Raw genomic sequence first — 6000 nt, forward strand, 5'->3', positions numbered from 1 at the left:
GTATGAAGACTTTTTTTGTTGTTGTTTCTCTTGTCTTTTGGTGTTCTTTCTTCTTGACGAAAAGGCGATTTTGACACCCCCCCTCCTTTCAAAAACGTAGCGCAGCCCTGAATAATGCCCAAATAAATTCAATAAAATGCTAATAAGGATATCCATGTCTTTTGTATGCAAGAACATAGTAGATATTTTCCTGTAGCTATTAATTGTATTGTTCGATTTTCTTGATTTAAGTCAGTCAGCAATCATCCCAGGGGCATCGTTCCTTTTTAATGATGGGCGGTAGGGGAGGGACTTGGGAGTTTGAATATCTGTGCGAGGGAGCGGAGCGACCTATAGCGGGGGGAGGGTGTGGGAGGGGGGTATCCCCCTCCCACACGAGGAAAATTTGGCATTTTCAGACCTGAAATTCATCGATCTGGTGCACACTTTTGGTGAAATTTGGGATTTTTTTCCTATCAAAAAACAAGTAAGAAAAAGAAGTACAGTCTGTATTCATAGATAATTGAATGACTACATCGTGGTATTTCAGCTCTTGCTCCGCCTGTGCGACATCACTGTGAAGGCTTACTTAACAGTGGGGTCTATCACCGGCGTAGCCAGGATTTGATCTTAGGGGGAGGGTTAGATGCGAGGGAGCGATGCGAGCGAGGGGGGGGGGGAGGGTATGGGAGGGGGGTTTCCCCTGCCACAGTGAGAACTTTTTGCATTTTGATGTTGTAAATGGTGCAATTTGATGCATTTTTGCGTGTTTTATCGACTTGAAACAGTCCATCATGTTTAAGTTTACATTTTAAAGTTTACATTTTATGTAGATTATCATTGAACAATTTTGCCTATAAAATGGTATCATTTAGAGAAACTTCTTGTATTAATTCTCACACTGAAGATCATGAACGCGATCATGAATTTTGACATTGTACAGTCCAAAAACGGCCGTTTGTATAACTATATTTTTTCGCTTAGGAAATTAAGGGGGCGCACGGGGCGCAACTGCTGGCAATTACCCGCCAGCAACATCAGGAGAATGACATGACGATTAAATGCAAGCGAGGTTGAAAATTTTGTCATTGTACAGTCCCCAAAACGGCTGTTTGTAGCTAAATGTTTTTGCTCAGGAAATTAAGGGTGGTAGGGGGCGCACCGGGCGCAACTGCAGGCAATTACTGGCAGCAACATCAGGAGAATGACATAACGATTAAATGCGAGTGAGCAAAGCGAGCGAGTTTGAAAAATTTGACATTTTACAGTCCAAAAACTGACGTTTGTAGCTATATTTTTTCGCTTTGAAAATAAAGGGGGGGGGGGGGGGGCAACGGGTGCAACTGCTGGCAATCACCCGGCAGCAACATCAGGAGAATGGCATGACGATTAAATGCGAGCGAGCGAAGCAAGCGAGCTTGAAAATTTTGACATTATACAGTCCAAAAACGGCCGTTTGTAGCTATATTTTTTCGCTTAGGAAATTAAGGGGGTGGGGGCGCACCGGGCGCAGCTACTGGCAATTACTGGCAGCAAGATCAGGAGAATGGCATGACGATTAAATGCGAGCGATCTGAGCGAGCGAGCTTGAAAATTTTGACATTTTACAGTCCCAAAACGGCTGTTTGTAGCTGTACTTTTTTCGCTTAGGAAATTAAGGGGAGTGGGGACGCACCGGGCGCAACTGCAGGCAGTTACTGGCAGCAACATCAGGAGAATGACATAACGATTAAATGCGAGCGAGCGGAGCGAGCGAGCTTGAAAATTTTGACATTTTACAGTCCAAAAATTGCCGTTTGTAGCTGTACTTTTTTCGCTTTGGAAATTAAGGGATGGGGGCGCACCGGGCGCAACTGCTGGCAATTACTGGCAGCGACAAATATCTCGTAAACACATTTATGATGTAATCTGGGGAAATTTCAATCCCAGAGGTGCATACTATTTTTTAAGGGGGGGGGACCCTCCGTTAATTGAAAGTATCTAGATATCTCCTCCAATCCAAGGAACATTTGCATTTCTTTAAACTGAAGTAACAGACCTGGTGCACACTTTAGATGAAACATTTTGAAATCTGTCAATCTAAAGTGTATTAAGTAGAAATGACTGAACGGGGAGGGTATGGGAGGGGTTAGGCCTATCCCCCTCTTACGCGAGGGAGATTTTGTATTTTCAGAATTGAAATTCAGCCATCATTGGGTGAAATACTTAGACAGTTTTCTATCAAAAAAGTAAGAACATTTCCACATCTCGGGAGTTACGAGGAGGAGCAAAATGATCTGTTTGTCCCCAATACTTTTATGGGGGAACCATCCCCCTCCCGCTCCATGGACGCCTTTGCATATGAGAGAGCTTTTGTAAGTGAAAGATCTGCTGCACACTCATTGATAAATATAAGGAAATAAAACGTCAATCTCAAAAGTGTACAAAGTCTATCGAAAGGCACCCAGCAGCGGAGCTGTTGCATATTTATGATTGCAATTCAGCGATCCGGTGCATAATTCTGGCGGTAGTTGTCCAATTTTCCATAAAGAAAGTTCGAGATTTGTCCTCATCTCGGGAATTGCTTGGGGGACAAATGATTTGTCTGCCCCCAACATTTCCGTAGGGGCGGGGCAAATGCCCCTTTGCCCACCCCCCTCCCCCCGAGATAGATTCGACGCCCCTGATCATCCCTGGGTATGCCCATAGATGTATCAGAGTAATCATCGTTTCAGGAATGATTCAGGAAATGGAGGGGGGTTCAATTACGGCGGTATAGTTTTTGTTATTGTTTGTTTGTTTGTTTTCGTACATAATTTGCAGATGGTACCGACCTGCTCGCTTCATAGCATGTTTACATGTAAACCTATGCTATTTGACGTTATCAACGTCTGGACCATACCTTATGTCGATATTACTTTCTTCGCGAGCGAGCGAAGTGAGCGAGCGCTTGAGAAAATTATGTATACATTATCCTACAAGATAGAACACTGTTCAGCTCTATTACCTGTCTGAAGGCGGGCGTACGAACGTCATGCAATATGCCAAAATGATACAATCACATTTCTGCTTCCTCCATTTTTTTCTCAAATTTCAGGGGGGGGGGGAATGATTGTACAGGCCATCCCTCCTCCTCCATTTCAGGGGGGGGGGGGGGATATATCCCCCATCCCCCCGGCATTTACGCCCATGATGTAGAGATATGAAAGAGCAAAATTACCCTAAAATAAGATTACAACACAGCGGCCGACGAAAAGTGAAATTATACAACTGATTAATACCTTTCTTGGAGAAGGTATTTACCAGGCTATAAGCTGATGTAATCATGCAAAGCTCGACAATACTTTGTTTGCAGAGATGATACTTATGAGGAGTATGTCTCAACAAAGACTAATCGATAAACTTGATTTTATTACAAAATGTTATTGTCATGATGAGCAGACTAAGGCTGAAAGCTTTATTCGAAAGACAAAGGAAACTCGCTGAATCGAGTTTTAAATTGGATGAGGTGAAAATGTCCATACCTCATAACTGACCAACCAAATTGATCGTGGACATAATGATTATGATGCATATTGATTAGTAATCTGAAACCCGAACTTCTTCTTGAAATGCTCATCATTGTCCAAACCATGAAATATTCTATATCAGTGTTACTAGATAAACCTGGAGAGCTTTTTTAAATTTGGGTATTTTTAGAAGGAAGATAATATATTGTGGGATAACATTAGACAGAGATTGGTGCAGAATGAATATATTATGTCGATTATATGTCTTGGGTTCTCCAGGTAAAGGTAACGAGTTGAAATTTGTTTTCAACATTTTTTTTCAAAGCCTTTCTAATGCTTTGCACGGAATGGTTATTGGTGTCAAGGCAAATAGTTGTATGATTGCATTAAAATCAGCTACAAATCTATTTCTTATGCTGATAGTGTGATTAAAAGGGAGCGTAATATACTTTGGTAGATAAGTGGCGCATATCAGATAACAGCAGTATATAAATTTTGAATTTGCATTTGAAATATAGCCTGAAAGAGCACTATACTTATATTGTTGAATAATATTTAATGCATGGATCGTGGATAACTGACTGATTTTTCACTAAAATGATCTTTATCATGATATCAGTTTTCGAAGTTGATACGGCTATTAAGAGAAGACTCTTTTTTCCTCTCTTGAGGTACAAGAAAAGGTGTGTGTGTGTGTGTGTGTGTGTTTGTGTTTTAGTGTGTACACAATTTACATACACACACTGTGTTTAATATCCCACAAGCTGCTAGAAAGACAAATTGTATGCATTTACTTGATATACATAATTTATTCAATTTCTGTGAGTAACGATTATGTTAATTTTCCTATATCAAAGGCAAACCTCACTTTCACAAAGCAGAAAAGTGTTCATATAGTTGTATGATTATGATACACTTTATACATGAACATGCATCCCAAAAACAACAAAAAGTCGCCAGACATGGATTTTTAGGTAAGGTCATTATCATATTATGAGGAAACACTAAGCTTTAAAATGACGCTTAACCCAATACAGATGGATTTTCTTAAGTTTATACGATCTAGTCAAGCGTTTAATCTTTAAATAGCAATCCATGCTTAGTGCAATGGATGAGACAAAGAGAAGGATGTAAAACTCCATAGTATCATCAATCAATGAATCATCGGATAAACATGTTCTATTAAGACATTCAACCCATGACTACCCATTCTTTACATGCCTGTAATGTCAACTTTCAGAGCAGTAGCATCATTTTTCAAGAGTTAATATTAGAGTTGAAAGTGAAGAGTGTAAACAGGGTTTCAAGAAATAAAAAGGGGACTCAAAAACACACCTAATTACACTATTACACTAGTACTTTCATCCCTGACGAGGGGGAGGCCCCCGAAAATTAGGATTTAGAATTAAAATCAAGCCAATCATCCAATGCATTCCTCTGCTGTGACATTATTATTGTTGTATATATATATATATATATATATATATATATATATATATAGATAGATATTACAAACATCATATATATATATAAATAGTTCCCTACGTATATTTACATATATATATATATATGTATATATATATGTGATACAAACATTATATACATATATATATATATATATATATATATGTATATATATATGTAATACAAACATTATATATATATATATATATTTATATATATATATATATATATATATAATAATAATAATAATAATAGTCAGTTCTTAGAAACGCATAATACCATACAAATAGTCTCTATGCGTGTACAAAATAATGAAACAAAATCTATCACATATTTCTCTAATTCAAACATGTAATCAACAATTGTCAAAAAGGTGAGTTTTTAACACAGATTTGAATTTATCATAATCTGTAATGCATCTAACACTGAGAGGGAGATTATTCCATAATGAGGGTGCCATTTTTCCAAAAGACCTATCACATATGTCTTAGATTTGACACTTATTTCAGAGAGGAGATTTTTTGATTTTGAGCGCAGATTACGACCAGGATGATATGGCTTGATGAGTTCACTGAGATATGCAGGGGCATTTCCATGAAAACATTTGAATGCAAGGGTCAAAATCTTAAACCTGATACGAGCTCTTATGGGCAACCAATGAAGACTACGAAGTATGGGAGTTATATGATCAAATTTCCGCTTGCGTGTCACAAGCCTTGCGGCTGAATTTTGTATCCGTTGGAGTCCTTTCAGGTGAGAGTCTGGAACTCCAATGAGCAAACCATTATTATTATCCAAATGACTAAAAATAAACGCATGAACCAGTTTTTCTGTAGTTACTTTATCGAGAAAGTGTCTCAATTTTTCAATCCTGTGTAGACCTATGGCTGCAGATTTGCATATGTTATTGATGTGAGTTTTCATACTAAGATCATCTTGGATAATGACACCAAGGTCACGTGCCTTAGAAATCGGCAGCACAGGAGTATCGCAAACATTGACGGACAAAATTGTTGAGGACTTGTTACGAGATCTTACATGCACAACTTCAGTTTTCTCAAGATTCAAT

The sequence above is a fragment of the Diadema setosum genome, chromosome 7 (genome assembly GCF_964275005.1).
Source record: "Diadema setosum chromosome 7, eeDiaSeto1, whole genome shotgun sequence".
NCBI classification, from domain to species: domain Eukaryota; kingdom Metazoa; phylum Echinodermata; class Echinoidea; order Diadematoida; family Diadematidae; genus Diadema; species Diadema setosum.